Below are 22,237 nucleotides of genomic sequence, written 5' to 3' on the forward strand. Positions count from 1 at the left end.
TAAGGTATTTACCACATCTTTCTTGCTCTTGTGGTTTTTAACCCTTTCGACAGGAGTCCCTCTTTTTCAGGCAAAAGGTGGCCCTGCAGAAGAAGAGGATCTTCCAAGTCGTCTTCTTGTTGCTCCCCGTGGCTCTTGGTGAGTTTGCATGAGCAGACACCTGAGAGCGACAGCCAGGCTGTGCTGCATGCCAGCTTTCCGCTGGCCAGCTTTCCTTTTGGGCCAGTATGGGCGGAAACTCCCATGGCCCAAGCGCTTCCCGAGTACGTCCCGGACTGGGCCTGCCTTTTGGCCTGCCAGTAAGACTGGGAGTCTCCCAGCCATGCTGCTGCTCTGGCCACTGGACCACATGGCTTGCTTCGTCTGCAAGTCCGCGAGAGAAGGGCGTAGCTACTTCCAAGCCTGAACTGGGCATTCCCAGAGGGGAGGGGCCGTGCAGGGGGACCCATGGGGAGGTACGTACCTCTCCTAGCCCATGCAGCCTGGTCTCGGGGCTCCCTGAAGCAGCGAGGGGAAGCGGGGAATAGCTCTGGGGCACTGAGCACACCTGAGGCTCACGGCTGCGCAGTCCCCTCAAGCCTGGGCCGATGGCTTCCGGGCAGAGGCGCGTCCTCTCTCCGCACCCCGCGTTCCCCACCTCCTCAGCTCACCTGCTGCCCCACCCCTAAGGCAACAGGCCGGAGACAACGCGACTGCAGGCATCGCTAGCGACCCCAGTAAAATAACTCTCTCTTGATGATGTGAATTGCAGCTGCTGTCTACTGCAGGACCTCACTGTCAGGGTGGACAATGCAGCCAAAGGGACTGCTGGAGGTCGGTGACTCCTGTGGCACAGGCACCTCTCGCAACAGAGCATCGCTGAGAGCGGCTGGATAAATCACGGGCTCTCCTGCTGCCACGCAGGGTGACCCAAAGAAGCAGCAGCTTGTGCCGAGTCTTCCTAGGGAAGCCTCTCCTGGGAAGCCCCGGCGGCTCTGGTAGCGGATGCTCGAACCGAGCGTTTTTCCCTTTCAGGCGCCGGCACTTGTGTCTGCAGAAGACCTGAAGACCCTGCGGTAAGAGACGTTTCCTGAGCTGGCATTGGTTCTGTGCAGAAGCGTCAGCCGACCTCGTGCTACCTGCACTCGTTTTGCTAACAGCCAGGGCTCCCATACCTCCTACCTGCCTTTGCCTTCTGCTCAAACTGGTGTGGAAGGGAAGCGCTCGCAAAGCAGGGGAAGCACACGTGTCTCTCCTCTTGCTGAGATGCTCCCCAGAGGGGACTGGCCGCTCTCTGACAAGATCTGCTTTCCTGTCATGCAGGAACTTTTGCGTTTTGTTGGCGGAGCAAAGACAAATGATGCAGCTTCTGCTGGAGGAGGTGGCTCAACTGAGGGCGGAGATCAGCAGGGCAAAGGTGATGCTGCGTTTTGGGGAAGGAGGCTTGGCTGGGCAGAACCCCCGAGAAAGCACTCCTTGGGCTTGTTGGTGGGGTCAGACTGCTGATGGCAGCAAGCCAGCCTTTGCCCCAGGGGCTTGCTGGGTGAGCTTCTGCGCTGCACAGGCCCTTCTCCAGGCCCAGTTTAAGCAGGCTGCTTGAGGCAGCAGAGGACTCCCGAGAGCCTTCCCTTGGCACGCCGGCACTCTGGCTCCTCTGGCTAGGCTCCTGAGGCAGGGATGAGACCCAGGCACGCTGACGAGGCCAGCCGTCGCTTGCAGGGCCCGAGCCCATCTCCCCGCTGACCTGCAGAGCGTGGAGGGTGGGGATGAGGGTGTGGCGACCCTCGTCAACCCACCTCGTGGCCATGGCCGTGGCCGTGGACACAGATTCTCTTCCTCAGTCCTCGTGGCTCACATCAGCAGCAGAGAGTCTTGCAGCTCCGTGGACGAGGCTTGCCTTGCCTTTCTGACACTGGCCCTTTGCCTCTGCCGGCGCTAGCAGCCACGCTGAAGTGCCTGCTGATGTGGTCCTTTTCTGTGTTCGTTTATGGCGTTCCCAGGAAGTGAACCAGGCAGCGTCCCAGATGGCTTCGGAAGTCTACGTCGAGATGTCTGACTGGGCCCTGAAAAGCTCTGGTATGGACACAAGCAGCCCAGTCTCCTTGCCCTGCGCTTGTCTGCAGCACTCCCCAAAGAAGCCCGTGCTCCGGGCACTGCTCTCCAAAGTGGGGGAGCTTCAATGCTTCATGGGGTCCAAGAGCAAGGCTGTGGCACAGTGGCTCTCTCAGACTCCCTCCCAGTCCTGCCCTCGGCCTCCGCACGGGGGCCTGCGCACGGGTGCCTCCGCCGCTGCCCCCGCACGTGTTCCTGTGCTGTTGGAAGGGCTCTCTTCCTCTCCACTGCATTGGAAGAGGGAACGGCTGGGCCATCCTTTGCTGCCCATGCCGCAAGCCCTCAGTTTTGGTGTGCTGTCATTCACGTGGGCGCCCGCTGTCTCCCAGAACCCTCAGACCTTCTCCTCCTGGCGCTGTGAGAGAAGCAGTCACCACCAGGCCGGTGGCTGCCGTCATTCCCCTGCGCAGCTGGGCACCCCCAGCGGCGTGGGGAGGAGGAGAGGACTGACAGACGTGGAGCTGGCCGGCAGCATCAGAAATACTGTCTGAGCACCGAGTCCCCCTAGAATGTGGCCTTTTCCCGTCACCTGCTCTCCCTCCCTTCCAGGTGCCACCATCGACATGCAGAGAACTTCCGAGACCTACATCTGCAAAGAGAATTGGGGCTGCAGGCTTTTATGGCTCTTTCGCACTGCCAACCCCCCCGACACTATTTTGCAGGTATCGTAGCAGAACTCCTCAGGGAAGGTTTCCTGCCTCCCGCTGAAGTTGAGGACCGACCTCAGGGGCTCTGCCCTCGCTCCAGTGGCACTGCTCAAGCCCACAGTGTTGATCAGGTTCCTGAAAGCAAAGCTCGCACACAGGGCTGGGCTTGCTAGCAATCAGCGCTTCCCCTCAGGAGGGGAATGGAGCTGAACGGAGCCAAACCGCTGCATCTCGCCCACAGTGCTCTGCCCCAGCTGGGTGAAAGACTTTCTCCCTGGTGACCCCGTTTCCACGCCCATCCCTAACAGCGCCTTTTTGGGGCTGGCAGGCGGGAGGTGGGGGTGCCCTGCAGAGCCACTGGGCAGAGAGGTGTTTCTGCTAGGCTCTGACTGGGACGGTTTCATAACCGCTGGTCTCCTCTGCCCCATAATCCTGAGAGCCCCCTTTCAGTCAGGCAGGGACGAAGGCCTCCTGCTTCTGTCCATTTCCTCCCACGCGCCTCATTTTCAAGCCAAAATAAACCCCACGGACACAACGGCGCCTACGCTTCAAGCTACGCGGGCCACTGTGTTGGCCCCAACACTCTCTCACTCTTCCTTGCTCTCGCGTTCTGCTTGCAGCCGGATGTTTCCCCAGGAAACTGCTGGCCTTTACAAGGGGATCAGGGCCAGGTGGTCATCAGTCTGCCAGCACGAGTCCATCTGACTGCCATCACTGTGCAGCACATCTCCAAAGAAGTCTCTCCATCTGGGACCGTCATCAGCGCCCCCAGAGACGTCGCTGTCTTTGTGAGTCTCTGCTGGGCGCTTCTGGCGGGGATCTGGCCCTGGGGGAAAGCCATGGCAGGGTCTTGCTTGCTTTTGTGCGTCCTCTGAGGTTTGCGTCCTGCTCTCTCCTGAGCACTGCAGTGCCCTAGCGGGACACTTCAAGGGCTCTAGGGGTTTCATCCCTCTTGAGACTTGTTTGGGACAAGCACCTCAGGGTTCCTGAGCAGAAGTCAAGGCCGAGCCTGAGCTCCACCACAGCGAGTGCTAGCCTACTGCTAGAGCCTCAGGAGAGGGTGGGGAGATAGCAGGGCTGATCCAGCACGTAGGTTCCCTCTTTGTGGGGACGAGTCTGAGCTGCTCTCCTTGTGCTTTGCCCCTGAGGGAGTGGATGCGGACGGAGAAGAGGAAACTCTCCTTGGGACGTTCACGTACAACGTGGCAAAGGAGACCATTCAGACCTTCCCTCTGAAGGTACGGGCCACGCGCAGGGGCAAGGTGCCAGGGAGCAAACCAGGTTTGCCTGCAAGTCCATGGCAGGAAGAGCGTGAATGCTTTCTCCCTGGGCCGAGGGACAGTGTCCTCTCCTCCCAGCACAGCGTGCCCCTTCTCTCCCCGTGCTCTCACGCCTGCCAGGAGGAAAGCGGGCAGAGCAGACAGCGGGAGCTTGGTGGGGTTGCACAGCAGCCGCCCCCCGCACAGGAGCACCTCCCCGGCCTCTCTGCCAGCACAGAGCAAGCAGCAGAGGGAAGGGGCAGAGGGGAGGGAGACTGAGCCCCAGCAGGGCTGGCATGCAGAGGATGCCAGCTGCCTTCCCCCTTCCCGTGTCCCCAGCAGCCCCGGTACCAGCAGCGAGCCTCAGATTGCCACAGCCGCTCCCACCCACTTGCAGGAGCTCGTTCCTGAGCAGGAGCAGGGCTGGCAGGGAGGGACACCTTCATTGCATTGTCGCTCCTAACACCCCCGCTTCCTTTTCCCGCTTTTCTTCCCAGAACGCGCCGCTTCCCAGAGCCTTTGCACGTGTCAAACTTCTGGTGAAGAGCAACTGGGGAAACCCAGCGTACACCTGCATTTATCGAGTGCAGGTTCACGGGAAGATGGCAAAACCAGAAAGCCTCGACTAAAGCCAGAGGAAAAAGGGCATACAGAAAAGAGCAGCAGAAGGGGAAGGAACAAGAAAATAAAAAAGATGTGGCAATTCAGATTGGTGCAGAAGCTCTGTCTCCAAAGTGGGGTGCGCAAGAAGGCCCTTTGGGGGGAGGGCGGGAGCGTGCGGGAACCGTTAGGACCTCTCCTTAATTTTTTCTGCAACCTGAGGAAGGCAGTAAGCACTCCTAAGGTTTACTCCAGAGAGGAGAGGCCCAGCCTGGCACCGCTCCTTCTCCCGCCACCCCGGGAGGCTCCGCAAGCGGCACCGGCCCAGGGCGGGCAGAGGGGCCCGGCTGCAGTTTACCACAGGCAGACGGCCACCCGGCCCCGAGCGGGCTCTGCAGGAGCTCTCCCCGGAGCCCGCCCACCCTCTTCCTGGCCTCTCAGCCAATGGCGCCCGCCAGGCAGTGACAGGCAGGGCCCGCCCCCAGCCAGTGCAGCGCCCTTCTCTGTCCCCGCCCCCTCCGGCCCGCTGCCGTGGCAACGGGGCCGACTGCAGGCACGGCCTGCGGGCCGAGCGAGGAGCCTTGGGACAGCTCTTCGGGGCTGCCAGGGCCGGGGGCTGGGAGCTCCTCCCTTACTTTCCCGACGGCGGCGCCGCAGGAGCAGATGGAACCGTTTGGCCTAGCACCTTCCCAGCATCCCGGCTGTCGGTTTGTCGGTGACCCCCCAGTTTCTGTGAAAGGGGGGTGGGGAGCCTGTCTGAGCGGCCTGTGGGAAAGCCCCCCGTTCCTCGGCCCATCAACGTCCCCGCTCTAGAGCTGGCTGCTCTCTGTCGGGGGTCCTTTTGTGTCACATTGAGTAGTGTCGACGGGGAATTTTCCAGCGCTTGGCCCCTGGTTATTCTCCCCTTGGCATTGGGACGACCCTGACCCGTCTTTCCTCTTGACGGACCACCCTCTCTGGGGTTCCCAGAAAGGCTGTGCGGTTCTGCAGCCCTTGGGCTGTTCCCGTCATGGGCTCCACCATGTAACACTCGAGGCCCCTCGGTCCCCCAGTGCTGCATTGTGCAACACTTGGCTGTTCCCTCCCGCTGTTGCTATCATGGGCATCGTGTCCTGGGCTACAACGCCGCCTGCGCTAAGGACATCCCGGGCAGCCAGTCGGAAAGCTCGTCCAAAGGGTTCCAGGGATGGGGAGGGTTAGAACCCCGTCTTCCTGGCAGCTGTCTAACAGCAGGGAGTATTGGGAGGGGGTCAGGGTGGCAGGAGCATTCCCTGCGGGGTGCTGGAGGCTCCCAAGGGGTTCCTGAGAGATGGGGCTGGGGAGTGGGCATCCCAGGATGCTCGGGGGGGTTCTCATGCTGCTGGAAATGGTTTGTAAAGCTAAGCAGAAACGGCAATTGTCCCATTAGCTTTGTATGACGGTAGGCACCTTAGGTGGGACCATCCCCCGTGCATCCAGCGCCGTAATAAAGAGAATGCCTGCTTCTCGATGCTACGTTGGTGTGAAGAGGCTGATTCCCCATTTCGGTGACAGTTTGGGCGACCCAGATGGGACTCCGCTTCTGAATCTCGACGGATCCGCGGGATCGCAGGACCCCCAGCCGGCACCGAGGGATTCTCGGGAAGAACCTCCGAAGCCCGGACCGAAGAGCTCTGAGCAGGACCCCTGGGAAGGTAAAGGCATCCCTTTTCTGATTAAAAGGGCGGTTGCCTGCCCGTCAGGCGCGGCGAAGGCCTCGCAGGGTTGGGCTGTAAAGGTACCTAAGGGAAGGATTGGATCCTATGGGGCCCAAGTCCCTAGGACACCTGTGTCTGGAAACCTTTGGCCGAAGGGGTGGGTTGGAGTCCCACTGAAGGTAATCTAGGGGTTCGAGTCCCCTTCTGGGGAATGCCTCTGACTATTTTGTGCCAAGTTATTGTTTCTCTGTTTGGTGTTGCTGTATCTTTTATGGCGGGCACTAAGCCCGCTGCGGGAGGGGGGATTCGGAAAAGATCTCCCCTAGGACGTATCGTGAAACATTGGAGGAAATTGGGAGGGGAGCCTCTCACTCGGAAACAGCTTCTAGAATATGGTAACAATTGGTGGCCAATGTATAGTCTCGAAGATCAGGCAAAATGGCCAAAGAATGGAACTCTAAGATATACTACTATAGTACAACTGATGGTACTTTGCAGGCGGGAGGGTAAATGGGATGAAGTAGCAGACGTGGATTTATTTTTCACACTAAGGAACCACCCGGAATGGCAGAAGGAACGCAGAATAATCCCACAGGATCCTCTGATCTTGGCTCTAGAAAAGGAGGGGAGGGGTAGGAATTTAAAACGATGGGGTTCTGCTTGTAGAAAATCCGCTCCTTTCGTACAAGCCCGTCTTGCCTCTTACTGGGTTTTTCTTCTTGGCACACAAAAGAGTTCCGAAAGGAGAAACGTTGGCAGAAGCAGCTGCCCCACGGGTTGAGAGCAAAGCCCCCGTTCCAGGCGGCTTTCTGGTTTCCCGGGGGTGCCCAGGAGAGCTGGAACCCTGCCCGGCAGCACAGGCCAGGCAGCCGCCCGGCACAGGAGCGTGGCAGGGTTTGGCGGGCCCAGAGGCATGTGCTCCCACCGCCCAGGAGGGCGGCAGCCGTGCTGCCCCAGGGGAGCCCACCGGCTCTCCCCGCCCTGCTGCGCCCTGGGGAGCCCCAGTGTGATGTCAGAGCCACCAGTGTGAGGTCAGAGCTGGCCGCCCGCACAGCCCTGTGGCGCGCGGGCAAGGAGCCCCCAGCTGCCGTGTGGCTCTTGCCCTGGGCAGGCGCGCTCCTGCTGTGGGGCAGCGTGGGGCTGCTGCCGGAGCTGTTTTTGCCTGGGCAGGCCACGCTGCTGGGGCTGAGGGGGAAGAGCGGAGCGGGGAGCCTGCCTTTGCCCAGAGATGGCGAGGAGAAAGGCCCCCGAGAGAAGACGCCAAGGGCCCTCCCAAGGCTCCCTGGGGAACGAGGCCGGCCAACAGCCGGCAGGGGAGGCAGCGGGGCCGAGCCGCTGCCAGACGAGTAGGTACGAAGCCTGGCATGTGCCCGGGGCATCAGGTTGGGCTGGTAGCACGGACGTGGCCTAGCACGGTCAGTGGGGTGCGGAGCAGCCTGGGGAAGCCGACAGAAGTTTTCTGAAGAAGAGCCCCGTGGCTTGCGACGCCCCCCTTCTGTGGGGACGGGTCTCGGCGGAAAGCCTGGCTCACTCTCGCAGCCAAAAGGCAGTGTGCAGCAGGGGCTTTTGGGGAGGCGGTAGCCTCGTGCTGCAGGGTCGGAGCCCAGCCCTGCTGCACGGGGAGGCCAAGCCCCTGGGGCCTGAGACTGGCCCCCTCGGGACGCTGAGGCGCGATCCTGCCTGGCTGATGGAAGCAGCTGTGCGGGGCAGAGAGGGGTCGGGAGACCTGGGAGTGCCCAGGGAAGAGGTGGGGGGGGGCCGTGGGGGGGGACAGCAGCCCGTGCCCCCTCCCCGAACGGCCACTGGGAGGTGTCTGCCGCGGGGCAGGGTGGGGCCAGGGGCCAGGGAGCAGGGAGGGACGGGCTGAGAATCGGGCTGTGCTGCCGGGTGGGCTTCCCGAGGCGGGGGGTCTGCTGCTGCCAGCTTGCTCCCACTGCAGGCCTGTAAAGCAAAGGATGGGGAAAGGAGAGGGGGGGCCCGCTGGGAGCAGCCCAGCTGTGCTGGCCTCTCTCGCTGCTGCTGGGACGGCCCGTCCTCTGGCAAGGGCCGCCACTCAGGCTACTCCTGCCCGCCTTCTTCACTGTGCTCGCCGATTGACCCTTGCTTCTGCGCAAACGCAGTCCTAGGATCACGTAGACGTTGTCCTTCAAGACTACTGTTGCCATTCTTCTGTTTCTTCCTATCTTCATGGTTCCGTGCATCTGTTCTCCCAAGGCCGAGTTGTCTGTAACGAGATTATCCCGGAGCCCCCTCTTATCTTATAACTATTCTTCTAGCTACTCCCTAAATCACATCAAACTGTAAGGCATTCACAACACCCTTAAATCACACCAGGGTGTCTTCTGAGCTAATGAAGAGACTAAGGTATTTACCACATCTTTCTTGCTCTTGTGGTTTTTAACCCTTTCGACAGGAGTCCCTCTTTTTCAGGCAAAAGGTGGCCCTGCAGAAGAAGAGGATCTTCCAAGTCGTCTTCTTGTTGCTCCCCGTGGCTCTTGGTGAGTTTGCATGAGCAGACACCTGAGAGCGACAGCCAGGCTGTGCTGCATGCCAGCTTTCCGCTGGCCAGCTTTCCTTTTGGGCCAGTATGGGCGGAAACTCCCATGGCCCAAGCGCTTCCCGAGTACGTCCCGGAGTGGGCCTGCCTTTTGGCCTGCCAGTAAGACTGGGAGTCTCCCAGCCATGCTGCTGCTCTGGCCACTGGACCACATGGCTTGCTTCGTCTGCAAGTCCGCGAGAGAAGGGCGTAGCTACTTCCAAGCCTGAACTGGGCATTCCCAGAGGGGAGGGGCCGTGCAGGGGGACCCATGGGGAGGTACGTACCTCTCCTAGCCCATGCAGCCTGGTCTCGGGGCTCCCTGAAGCAGCGAGGGGAAGCGGGGAATAGCTCTGGGGCACTGAGCACACCTGAGGCTCACGGCTGCGCAGTCCCCTCAAGCCTGGGCCGATGGCTTCCGGGCAGAGGCGCGTCCTCTCTCCGCACCCCGCGTTCCCCACCTCCTCAGCTCACCTGCTGCCCCACCCCTAAGGCAACAGGCCGGAGACAACGCGACTGCAGGCATCGCTAGCGACCCCAGTAAAATAACTCTCTCTTGATGATGTGAATTGCAGCTGCTGTTTACTGCGGGACCTCACTGTCAGGGTGGACAATGCAGCCAAAGGGACTGCTGGAGGTCGGTGACTCCTGTGGCACAGGCACCTCTCGCAACAGAGCATCGCTGAGAGCGGCTGGATAAATCACGGGCTCTCCTGCTGCCACGCAGGGTGACCCAAAGAAGCAGCAGCTTGTGCCAAGTCTTCCTAGGGAAGCCTCTCCTGGGAAGCCCCGGCGGCTCTGGTAGCGGATGCTCGAACCGAGCGTTTTTCCCTTTCAGGCGCCGGCACTTGTGTCTGCAGAAGACCTGAAGACCCTGCGGTAAGAGACGTTTCCTGAGCTGGCATTAGTTCTGTGCAGAAGCGTCAGCCGACCTCGTGCTACCTGCACTCGTTTTGCTAACAGCCAGGGCTCCCATACCTCCTACCTGCCTTTGCCTTCTGCTCAAACTGGTGTGGAAGGGAAGCGCTCGCAAAGCAGGGGAAGCACACGTGTGTCTCCTCTTGCTGAGACGCTCCCCAGAGGGGACTGGCCGCTCTCTGACAAGATCTGCTTTCCTGTCATGCAGGAACTTTTGCGTTTTGTTGGCGGAGCAAAGACAAATGATGCAGCTTCTGCTGGAGGAGGTGGCTCAACTGAGGGCGGAGATCAGCAGGGCAAAGGTGATGCTGCGTTTTGGGGAAGGAGGCTTGGCTGGGCAGAACCCCCGAGAAAGCACTCCTTGGGCTTGTTGGTGGGGTCAGACTGCTGACTGCAGCAAGCCAGCCTTTGCCCCAGGGGCTTGCTGGGTGAGCTTCTGCGCTGCACAGGCCCTTCTCCAGGCCCAGTTTAAGCAGGCTGCTTGAGGCAGCAGAGGACTCCCGAGAGCCTTCCCTTGGCACGCCGGCACTCTGGCTCCTCTGGCTGGGCTCCTGAGGCAGGGATGAGACCCAGGCACGCTGACGGGGCCAGCCGTCGCTTGCAGGGCCCGAGCCCATCTCCCCGCTGACCTGCAGAGCGTGGAGGGTGGGGATGAGGGTGTGGCGACCCTCGTCAACCCACCTCGTGGCCATGGCCGTGGCCGTGGACACAGATTCTCTTCCTCAGTCCTCATGGCTCACATCAGCAGCAGAGAGTCTTGCAGCTCTGTGGACGAGGCTTGCCTTGCCTTTCTGACACTGGCCCTTTGCCTCTGCCGGCGCTAGCAGCCACGCTGAAGTGCCTGCTGATGTGGTCCTTTTCTGTGTTCGTTTATGGCGTTCCCAGGAAGTGAACCAGGCAGAGTCCCAGATGGCTTCGGAAGTCTACGTCGAGATGTCTGACTGGGCCCTGAAAAGCTCTGGTATGGACACAAGCAGCCCAATCTCCTTGCCCTGCGCTTGTCTGCAGCACTCCCCAAAGAAGCCTGTGCTCCGGGCGCTGCTCTCCAAAGTGGGGGAGCTTCAATGCTTCATGGGGTCCAAGAGCAAGGCTGTGGCACAGTGGCTCTCTCAGACTCCCTCCCAGTCCTGCCCTCGGCCTCCGCACGGGGGCCTGCGCACGGGTGCCTCCGCCGCTGCCCCCACACGTGTTCCTGTGCTGTTGGAAGGGCTCTCTTCCTCTCCACTGCATTGGAAGAGGGAACGGCTGGGCCACCCTTTGCTGCCCATGCCGCAAGCCCTCAGTTTTGGTGTGCTGTCATTCACGTGGGCGCCCGCTGTCTCCCAGAACCCTCAGACCTTCTCCTCCTGGCGCTGTGAGAGAAGCAGTCACCACCAGGCCGGTGGCTGCTGTCATTCCCCTGCACAGCTGGGCACCCCCAGCGGCGTGGGGAGGAGGAGAGGACTGACAGACGTGGAGCTGGCCGGCAGCATCAGAAATACTGTCTGAGCACCGAGTCCCCCTAGAATGTGGCCTCTTCCCGTCACCTGCTCTCCCTCCCTTCCAGGTGCCACCATCGACATGCAGAGAACTTCCGAGACCTACATCTGCAAAGAGAATTGGGGCTGCGGGCTTTTATGGCTCTTTCGCACTGCCAACCCCCCCGACACTATTTTGCAGGTATCGTAGCAGAACTCCTCAGGGAAGGTTTCCTGCCTCCCGCTGAAGTTGGGGACCGACCTCAGGGGCTCTGCCCTCGCTCCAGTGGCACTGCTCAAGCCCACAGTGTTGATCAGGTTCCTGAAAGCAAAGCTCGCACACAGGGCTGGGCTTGCTAGCAATCAGCGCTTCCCCTCAGGAGGGGAATGGAGCTGAACGGAGCCAAACCGCTGCATCTCGCCCACAGTGCTCTGCCCCAGCTGGGTGAAAGACTTTCTCCCTGGTGACCCCGTTTCCACGCCCATCCCTAACAGCGCCTTTTTGGGGCTGGCAGGCGGGAGGTGGGGGTGCCCTGCAGAGCCACTGGGCAGAGAGGTGTTTCTGCTAGGCTCTGACTGGGACGGTTTCATAACCGCTGGTCTCCTCTGCCCCATAATCCTGAGAGCCCCCTTTCAGTCAGGCAGGGACGAAGGCCTCCTGCTTCTGTCCATTTCCTCCCACGCGCCTCATTTTCAAGCCAAAATAGACCCCACGGAAACAACGGCGCCTACGCTTCAAGCTACGCGGGCCACTGTGTTGGCCCCAACACTCTCTCACTCTTCCTTGCTCTCGCGTTCTGCTTGCAGCCGGATGTTTCCCCAGGAAACTGCTGGCCTTTACAAGGGGATCAGGGCCAGGTGGTCATCAGGTTGCCAGCACGAGTCCATCTGACTGCCGTCACTGTGCAGCACATCTCCAAAGAAGTCTCTCCATCTGGGACCGTCATCAGCGCCCCCAGAGACGTCGCTGTCTTTGTGAGTCTCTGCTGGGCGCTTCTGGCGGGGATCTGGCCCTGGGGGAAAGCCATGGCAGGGTCTTGCTTGCTTTTGTGCGTCCTCTGAGGTTTGCGTCCTGCTCTCTCCTGAGCACTGCAGTGCCCTAGCGGGACACTTCAAGGGCTCTAGGGGTTTCATCCCTCTTGAGACTTGCTTGGGACAAGCACCTCAGGGTTCCTGAGCAGAAGTCAAGGCCGAGCCTGAGCTCCACCACAGCGAGTGCTAGCCTACTGCTAGAGCCCCAGGAGAGGGTGGGGAGATAGCAGGGCTGATCCAGCACGTAGGTTCCCTCTTTGTGGGGACGAGTCTGAGCTGCTCTCCTTGTGCTTTGCCCCTGAGGGAGTGGATGCGGACGGAGAAGAGGAAACTCTCCTTGGGACGTTCACGTACAACGTGGCAAAGGAGACCATTCAGACCTTCCCTCTGAAGGTACGGGCCACGCGCAGGGGCAAGGTGCCGGGGAGCAAACCAGGTTTGCCTGCAAGTCCATGGCAGGAAGAGCGTGAATGCTTTCTCCCTGGGCCGAGGGACAGTGTCCTCTCCTCCCAGCACAGCGTGCCCCTTCTCTCCCCGTGCTCTCACGCCTGCCAGGAGGAAAGCGGGCAGAGCAGACAGCGGGAGCTTGGTGGGGTTGCACAGCAGCCGCCCCCCGCACAGGAGCACCTCCCCGGCCTCTCTGCCAGCACAGAGCAAGCAGCAGAGGGAAGGGGCAGAGGGGAGGGAGACTGAGCCCCAGCAGGGCCGGCATGCAGAGGATGCCAGCTGCCTTCCCCCTTCCCGTGTCCCCAGCAGCCCCGGTACCAGCAGCGAGCCTCAGATTGCCACAGCCGCTCCCACGCACTTTCAGGAGCTCGTTCCTGAGCAGGAGCAGGGCTGGCAGGGAGAGACACCTTCATTGCATTGTCGCTCCTAACAGCCCCGCTTCCTTTTCCCGCTTTTCTTCCCAGAACGCGCCGCTTCCCAGAGCCTTTGCACGTGTCAAACTTCTGGTGAAGAGCAACTGGGGAAACCCAGCGTACACCTGCATTTATCGAGTGCAGGTTCACGGGAAGATGGCAAAACCAGAAAGCCTCGACTAAAGCCAGAGGAAAAAGAGAAGGGCATACAGAAAAGAGCAGCAGAAGGGGAAGGAACAAGAAAATAAAAAAGATGTGGCAATTCAGATTGGTGCAGAAGCTCTGTCTCCAAAGTGGGGTGCGCAAGAAGGCCCTTTGGGGGGAGGGCGGGAGCGTGCTGGAACCGTTAGGACCTCTCCTTAATTTTTTCTGCAACCTGAGGAAGGCAGTAAGCACTCCTGAGGTTTACTCCAGAGAGGAGAGGCCCAGCCTGGCACCGCTCCTTCTCCCGCCACCCCGGGAGGCTCCGCAAGCGGCACCGGCCCAGGGCGGGCAGAGGGGCCCGGCTGCAGTTTACCACAGGCAGACGGCCACCCGGCCCCGAGCGGGCTCTGCAGGAGCTCTCCCCGGAGCCCGCCCACCCTCTTCCTGGCCTCTCAGCCAATGGCGCCCGCCAGGCAGTGACAGGCAGGGCCCGCCCCCAGCCAGTGCAGCGCCCTTCTCTGTCCCCGCCCCCTCCGGCCCGCTGCCGTGGCAACGGGGCCGACTGCAGGCACGGCCTGCGGGCCGAGCGAGGAGCCTTGGGACAGCTCTTCGGGGCTGCCAGGGCCGGGGGCTGGGAGCTCCTCCCTTACTTTCCCGACGGCGGGGCCGCAGGAGCAGATGGAACCGTTTGGCCTAGCACCTTCCCAGCATCCCGGCTGTCGGTTTGTCGGTGACCCCCCAGTTTCTGTGAAAGGGGGGTGGGGAGCCTGTCTGAGCGGCCTGTGGGAAAGCCCCCCGTTCCTCGGCCCATCAACGTCCCCGCTCTAGAGCTGGCTGCTCTCTGTCGGGGGTCCTTTTGTGTCACATTGAGTAGTGTCGACGGGGAATTTTCCAGCGCTTGGCCCCTGGTTATTCTGCCCTTGGCATTGGGACGACCCTGACCCGTCTTTCCTCTTGACGGACCACCCTCTCTGGGGTTCCCAGAAAGGCTGTGCGGTTCTGCAGCCCTTGGGCTGTTCCCGTCATGGGCTCCACCATGTAACACTCGAGGCCCCTCGGTCCCCCAGTGCTGCATTGTGCAACACTTGGCTGTTCCCTCCCGCTGTTGCTATCATGGGCATCGTGTCCTGGGCTACAACGCCGCCTGCGCTAAGGACATCCCGGGCAGCCAGTCGGAAAGCTCGTCCAAAGGGTTCCAGGGATGGGGAGGGTTAGAACCCCGTCTTCCTGGCAGCTGTCTAACAGCAGGGAGTATTGGGAGGGGGTCAGGGTGGCAGGAGCATTCCCTGCGGGGTGCTGGAGGCTCCCAAGGGGTTCCTGAGAGATGGGGCTGGGGAGTGGGCATCCCAGGATGCTCGGGGGGGTTCTCATGCTGCTGGAAATGGTTTGTAAAGCTAAGCAGAAACGGCAATTGTCCCATTAGCTTTGTATGACGGTAGGCACCTTAGGTGGGACCATCCCCCGTGCATCCAGCGCCGTAATAAAGAGAATGCCTGCTTCTCGATGCTACGTTGGTGTGAAGAGGCTGATTCCCCATTTCGGTGACAGTTTGGGCGACCCAGATGGGACTCCGCTTCTGAATCTCGACGGATCCGCGGGATCGCAGGACCCCCAGCCGGCACCGAGGGATTCTCGGGAAGAACCTCCGAAGCCCGGACCGAAGAGCTCTGAGCAGGACCCCTGGGAAGGTAAAGGCATCCCTTTTCTGATTAAAAGGGCGGTTGCCTGCCCGTCAGGCGCGGCGAAGGCCTCGCAGGGTTGGGCTGTAAAGGTACCTAAGGGAAGGATTGGATCCTATGGGGCCCAAGTCCCTAGGACACCTGTGTCTGGAAACCTTTGGCCGAAGGGGTGGGTTGGAGTCCCACTGAAGGTAATCTAGGGGTTCGAGTCCCCTTCTGGGGAATGCCTCTGACTATTTTGTGCCAAGTTATTGTTTCTCTGTTTGGTGTTGCTGTATCTTTTATGGCGGGCACTAAGCCCGCTGCGGGAGGGGGGATTCGGAAAAGATCTCCCCTAGGACGTATCGTGAAACATTGGAGGAAATTGGGAGGGGAGCCTCTCACTCGGAAACAGCTTCTAGAATATGGTAACAATTGGTGGCCAATGTATAGTCTCGAAGATCAGGCAAAATGGCCAAAGAATGGAACTCTGAGATATACTACTATAGTACAACTGATGGTACTTTGCAGGCGGGAGGGTAAATGGGATGAAGTAGCAGACGTGGATTTATTTTTCACACTAAGGAACCACCCGGAATGGCAGAAGGAACGCAGAATAATCCCACAGGATCCTCTGATCTTGGCTCTAGAAAAGGAGGGGAGGGGTAGGAATTTAAAACGATGGGGTTCTGCTTGTAGAAAATCCGCTCCTTTCGTACAAGCCCATCTTGCCTCTTACTGGGTTTTTCTTCTTGGCATACAAAAGAGTTCCGAAAGGAGAAATGCTGGCAGAAGCAGCTGCCCCACGGGTTGAGAGCAAAGCCCCCGTTCCAGGCTGCTTTCTGGTTTCCCGGGGGTGCCCAGGAGAGCTGGAACCCTGCCCGGCAGCACAGGCCAGGCAGCCGCCCGGCACAGGAGCGTGGCAGGGTTTGGCGGGCCCAGAGGCATGTGCTCCCACCGCCCAGGAGAGCGGCAGCCGTGCTGCCCCAGGGGAGCCCACCGGCTCTCCCCGCCCTGCTGCGCCCTGGGGAGCCCCAGTGTGATGTCAGAGCCACCAGTGTGAGGTCAGAGCTGGCCGCCCGCACAGCCCTGTGGCGCGCGGGCAAGGAGCCCCCAGCTGCCGTGTGGCTCTTGCCCTGGGCAGGCGCGCTCCTGCTGTGGGGCAGCGTGGGGCTGCTGCCGGAGCTGTTTTTGCCTGGGCAGGCCACGCTGCTGGGGCTGAGGGGGAAGAGCGGAGCGGGGAGCCTGCCTTTGCCCAGAGATGGCGAGGAGAAAGGCCGCCGAGAGAAGACGCCAAGGGCCCTCCCAAGGCTCCTTGGGGAACGAGGCCGGCCAACAGCCGGCAGGGGAGGCAGCGGGGCCGAGCTGCTGCCAGACGAGTAGGTACGAAGCCTGGCATGTGCCCGGGGCATCAGGTTGGGCTGGTAGCACGGACGTGGCCTAGCACGGTCAGTGGGGTGCGGAGCAGCCTGGGGAAGCCGACAGAAGTTTTCTGAAGAAGAGCCCCGTGGTTTGCGAAGCCCCCCTTCTGTGGGGACGGGTCTCGGCGGAAAGCCTGGCTCACTCTCGCAGCCAAAAGGCAGTGTGCAGCAGGGGCTTTTGGGGAGGCGGTAGCCTCGTGCTGCAGGGTCGGAGCCCAGCCCTGCTGCACGGGGAGGCCAAGCCCCTGGGGCCTGAGACTGGCCCCCTCGGGACGCTGAGGCGCGATCCTGCCTGGCTGATGGGAGCAGCTGTGTGGGGCAGAGAGGGGTCGGGAGACCTGGGAGTGCCCAGGGAAGAGGTGGGGGGGGCGGTGGGGGGGGACAGCAGCCCGTGCCCCCTCCCCGAACGGCCACTGGGAGGTGTCTGCCGCGGGGCAGGGTGGGGCCAGGGGCCAGGGAGCAGGGAGGGACGGGCTGAGAATCGGGCTGTGCTGCCGGGTGGGCTTCCCGAGGCGGGGGGTCTGCTGCTGCCAGCTTGCTCCCACTGCAGGCCTGTAAAGCAAAGGATGGGGAAAGGAGAGGGGGAGCCCGCTGGGAGCAGCCCAGCTGTGCTGGCCTCTCTCGCTGCTGCTGGGACGGCCCGTCCTCTGGCAAGGGCCGCCACTCAGGCTACTCCTGCCCGCCTTCTTCACTGTGCTCGCCGATTGACCCTTGCTTCTGTGCAATCGCAGTCCTAGGATCACGTAGACGTTGTCCTTCAAGACTACTGTTGCCATTCTTCTGTTTCTTCCTATCTTCATGGTTCCGTGCATCTGTTCTCCCAAGGCCGAGTTGTCTGTAACGAGATTATCCCGGAGCCCCCTCTTATCTTATAACTATTCTTCTAGCTACTCCCTAAATCACATCAAACTGTAAGGCATTCACAACACCCTTAAATCACACCAGGGTGTCTTCTGAGCTAATGAAGAGACTAAGGTATTTACCACATCTTTCTTGCTCTTGTGGTTTTTAACCCTTTCGACAGGAGTCCCTCTTTTTCAGGCAAAAGGTGGCCCTGCAGAAGAAGAGGATCTTCCAAGTCGTCTTCTTGTTGCTCCCCGTGGCTCTTGGTGAGTTTGCATGAGCAGACACCTGAGAGCGACAGCCAGGCTGTGCTGCATGCCAGCTTTCCGCTGGCCAGCTTTCCTTTTGGGCCAGTATGGGCGGAAGCTCCCATGGCCCAAGCGCTTCCCGAGTACGTCCCGGACTGGGCCTGCCTTTTGGCCTGCCAGTAAGACTGGGAGTCTCCCAGCCATGCTGCTGCTCTGGCCACTGGACCACATGGCTTGCTTCGTCTGCAAGTCCGCGAGAGAAGGGCGTAGCTACTTCCAAGCCTGAACTGGGCATTCCCAGAGGGGAGGGGCCGTGCAGGGGGACCCATGGGGAGGTACGTACCTCTCCTAGCCCATGCAGCCTGGTCTCGGGGCTCCCTGAAGCAGCGAGGGGAAGCGGGGAATAGCTCTGGGGCACTGAGCACACCTGAGGCTCACGGCTGCGCAGTCCCCTCAAGCCTGGGCCGATGGCTTCCGGGCAGAGGCGCGTCCTCTCTCCACACCCCGCGTTCCCCACCTCCTCAGCTCACCTGCTGCCCCACCCCTAAGGCAACAGGCCGGAGACAACGCGACTGCAGGCATCGCTAGCGACCCCAGTAAAATAACTCTCTCTTGATGATGTGAATTGCAGCTGCTGTTTACTGCGGGACCTCACTGTCAGCGTGGACAATGCAGCCAAAGGGACTGCTGGAGGTCGGTGACTCCTGTGGCACAGGCACCTCTCGCAACAGAGCATCGCTGAGAGCGGCTGGATAAATCACGGGCTCTCCTGCTGCCACGCAGGGTGACCCAAAGAAGCAGCAGCTTGTGCCGAGTCTTCCTAGGGAAGCCTCTCCTGGGAAGCCCCGGCGGCTCTGGTAGCGGATGCTCGAACCGAGCGTTTTTCCCTTTCAGGCGCCGGCACTTGTGTCTGCAGAAGACCTGAAGACCCTGCGGTAAGAGACGTTTCCTGAGCTGGCATTGGTTCTGTGCAGAAGCGTCAGCCGACCTCGTGCTACCTGCACTCGTTTTGCTAACAGCCAGGGCTCCCGTACCTCCTACCTGCCTTTGCCTTCTGCTCAAACTGGTGTGGAAGGGAAGCGCTCGCAAAGCAGGGGAAGCACACGTGTCTCTCCTCTTGCTGAGACGCTCCCCAGAGGGGACTGGCCGCTCTCTGACAAGATCTGCTTTCCTGTCATGCAGGAACTTTTGCGTTTTGTTGGCGGAGCAAAGACAAATGATGCAGCTTCTGCTGGAGGAGGTGGCTCAACTGAGGGCGGAGATCAGCAGGGCAAAGGTGATGCTGCGTTTTGGGGAAGGAGGCTTGGCTGGGCAGAACCCCCGAGAAAGCACTCCTTGGGCTTGTTGGTGGGGTCAGACTGCTGACGGCAGCAAGCCAGCCTTTGCCCCAGGGGCTTGCTGGGTGAGCTTCTGCGCTGCACAGGCCCTTCTCCAGGCCCAGTTTAAGCAGGCTGCTTGAGGCAGCAGAGGACTCCCGAGAGCCTTCCCTTGGCACGCCGGCACTCTGGCTCCTCTGGCTGGGCTCCTGAGGCAGGGATGAGACCCAGGCACGCTGACGGGGCCAGCCGTCGCTTGCAGGGCCCGAGCCCATCTCCCCGCTGACCTGCAGAGCGTGGAGGGTGGGGATGAGGGTGTGGCGACCCTCGTCAACCCACCTCGTGGCCATGGCCGTGGCCGTGGACACAGATTCTCTTCCTCAGTCCTCGTGGCTCACATCAGCAGCAGAGAGTCTTGCAGCTCTGTGGACGAGGCTTGCCTTGCCTTTCTGACACTGGCCCTTTGCCTCTGCTGGCGCTAGCAGCCACGCTGAACTGCCTGCTGATGTGGTCCTTTTCTGTGTTCGTTTATGGCGTTCCCAGGAAGTGAACCAGGCAGCGTCCCAGATGGCTTCGGAAGTCTACGTCGAGATGTCTGACTGGGCCCTGAAAAGCTCTGGTATGGACACAAGCAGCCCAATCTCCTTGCCCTGCGCTTGTCTGCAGCACTCCCCAAAGAAGCCTGTGCTCCGGGCGCTGCTCTCCAAAGCGGGGGAGCTTCAATGCTTCATGGGGTCCAAGAGCAAGGCTGTGGCACAGTGGCTCTCTCAGACTCCCTCCCAGTCCTGCCCTCGGCCTCCGCACGGGGGCCTGCGCACGGGTGCCTCCGCCGCTGCCCCCGCACGTGTTCCTGTGCTGTTGGAAGGGCTCTCTTCCTCTCCACTGCATTGGAAGAGGGAACGGCTGGGCCACCCTTTGCTGCCCATGCCGCAAGCCCTCAGTTTTGGTGTGCTGTCATTCACGTGGGCGCCCGCTGTCTCCCAGAACCCTCAGACCTTCTCCTCCTGGCGCTGTGAGAGAAGCAGTCACCACCAGGCCGGTGGCTGCTGTCATTCCCCTGCACAGCTGGGCACCCCCAGCGGCGTGGGGAGGAGGAGAGGACTGACAGACGTGGAGCTGGCCGGCAGCATCAGAAATACTGTCTGAGCACCGAGTCCCCCTAGAATGTGGCCTCTTCCCGTCACCTGCTCTCCCTCCCTTCCAGGTGCCACCATCGACATGCAGAGAACTTCCGAGACCTACATCTGCAAAGAGAATTGGGGCTGCGGGCTTTTATGGCTCTTTCGCACTGCCAACCCCCCCCGACACTATTTTGCAGGTATCGTAGCCTCAGGGAAGGTTTCCTGCCTCCCGCTGAAGTTGGGGACCGACCTCAGGGGCTCTGCCCTCGCTCCAGTGGCACTGCTCAAGCCCACAGTGTTGATCAGGTTCCTGAAAGCAAAGCTCGCACACAGGGCTGGGCTTGCTAGCAATCAGCGCTTCCCCTCAGGAGGGGAATGGAGCTGAACGGAGCCAAACTGCTGCATCTCGCCCACAGTGCTCTGCCCCAGCTGGGTGAAAGACTTTCTCCCTGGTGACCCCGTTTCCACGCCCATCCCTAACAGCGCCTTTTTGGGGCTGGCAGGCGGGAGGTGGGGGTGCCCTGCAGAGCCACTGGGCAGAGAGGTGTTTCTGCTAGGCTCTGACTGGGACGGTTTCATAACCGCTGGTCTCCTCTGCCCCATAATCCTGAGAGCCCCCTTTCAGTCAGGCAGGGACGAAGGCCTCCTGCTTCTGTCCATTTCCTCCCACGCGCCTCATTTTCAAGCCAAAATAGACCCCATGGACACAACGGTGCCTACGCTTCAAGCTACGCGGGCCACTGTGTTGGCCCCAACACTCTCTCACTCTTCCTTGCTCTCGCGTTCTGCTTGCAGCCGGATGTTTCCCCAGGAAACTGCTGGCCTTTACAAGGGGATCAGGGCCAGGTGGTCATCAGGTTGCCAGCACGAGTCCATCTGACTGCCGTCACTGTGCAGCACATCTCCAAAGAAGTCTCTCCATCTGGGACCGTCATCAGCGCCCCCAGAGACGTCGCTGTCTTTGTGAGTCTCTGCTGGGCGCTTCTGGCGGGGATCTGGCCCTGGGGGAAAGCCATGGCAGGGTCTTGCTTGCTTTTGTGCGTCCTCTGAGGTTTGCGTCCTGCTCTCTCCTGAGCACTGCAGTGCCCTAGCGGGACACTTCAAGGGCTCTAGGGGTTTCATCCCTCTTGAGACTTGCTTGGGACAAGCACCTCAGGGTTCCTGAGCAGAAGTCAAGGCCGAGCCTGAGCTCCACCACAGCGAGTGCTAGCCTACTGCTAGAGCCCCAGGAGAGGGTGGGGAGATAGCAGGGCTGATCCAGCACGTAGGTTCCCTCTTTGTGGGGACGAGTCTGAGCTGCTCTCCTTGTGCTTTGCCCCTGAGGGAGTGGATGCGGACGGAGAAGAGGAAACTCTCCTTGGGACGTTCACGTACAACGTGGCAAAGGAGACCATTCAGACCTTCCCTCTGAAGGTACGGGCCACGCGCAGGGGCAAGGTGCTGGGGAGCAAACCAGGTTTGCCTGCAAGTCCATGGCAGGAAGAGCGTGAATGCTTTCTCCCTGGGCCGAGGGACAGTGTCCTCTCCTCCCAGCACAGCGTGCCCCTTCTCTCCCCGTGCTCTCACGCCTGCCAGGAGGAAAGCGGGCAGAGCAGACAGCGGGAGCTTGGTGGGGTTGCACAGCAGCCGCCCCCCGCACAGGAGCACCTCCCCGGCCTCTCTGCCAGCACAGAGCAAGCAGCAGAGGGAAGGGGCAGAGGGGAGGGAGACTGAGCCCCAGCAGGGCCGGCATGCAGAGGATGCCAGCTGCCTTCCCCCTTCCCGTGTCCCCAGCAGCCCCGGTACCAGCAGCGAGCCTCAGATTGCCACAGCCGCTCCCACCCACTTTCAGGAGCTCGTTCCTGAGCAGGAGCAGGGCTGGCAGGGAGAGACACCTTCATTGCATTGTCGCTCCTAACACCCCCGCTTCCTTTTCCCGCTTTTCTTCCCAGAACGCGCCGCTTCCCAGAGCCTTTGCACGTGTCAAACTTCTGGTGAAGAGCAACTGGGGAAACCCAGCGTACACCTGCATTTATCGAGTGCAGGTTCACGGGAAGATGGCAAAACCAGAAAGCCTCGACTAAAGCCAGAGGAAAAAGAGAAGGGCATACAGAAAAGAGCAGCAGAAGGGGAAGGAACAAGAAAATAAAAAAGATGTGGCAATTCAGATTGGTGCAGAAGCTCTGTCTCCAAAGTGGGGTGCGCAAGAAGGCCCTTTGGGGGGAGGGCGGGAGCGTGCGGGAACCGTTAGGACCTCTCCTTAATTTTTTCTGCAACCTGAGGAAGGCAGTAAGCACTCCTGAGGTTTACTCCAGAGAGGAGAGGCCCAGCCTGGCACCGCTCCTTCTCCCGCCACCCCGGGAGGCTCCGCAAGTGGCACCAGCCCAGGGCAGGCAGAGGGGGCCGGCTGCAGTTTACAAGTGCCGCAGGA

General features: G+C 60.9%; 1 pseudogene across 1 annotated transcript; it reads left to right on the forward strand.

Moving 5' to 3' along the window:
* The first annotated feature begins 735 nt into the window (after window positions 1–735).
* On the forward strand, window positions 736–21,890 carry LOC309599220 (sperm-associated antigen 4 protein-like; annotated as a pseudogene). Its single transcript has 7 exons — window positions 736–740; window positions 18,573–18,666; window positions 19,250–19,325; window positions 19,911–20,024; window positions 20,623–20,790; window positions 21,151–21,240; window positions 21,759–21,890. The product of its transcript is annotated as a sperm-associated antigen 4 protein-like (transcript).
* Window positions 21,891–22,237: the final 347 nt, after the last annotated feature.

Source organism: Platalea leucorodia (assembly GCF_965183815.1).
Source record: "Platalea leucorodia genome assembly, contig: SUPER_19_unloc_1, whole genome shotgun sequence".
In the NCBI taxonomy this organism is placed as follows: Eukaryota; Metazoa; Chordata; class Aves; order Pelecaniformes; family Threskiornithidae; genus Platalea; species Platalea leucorodia.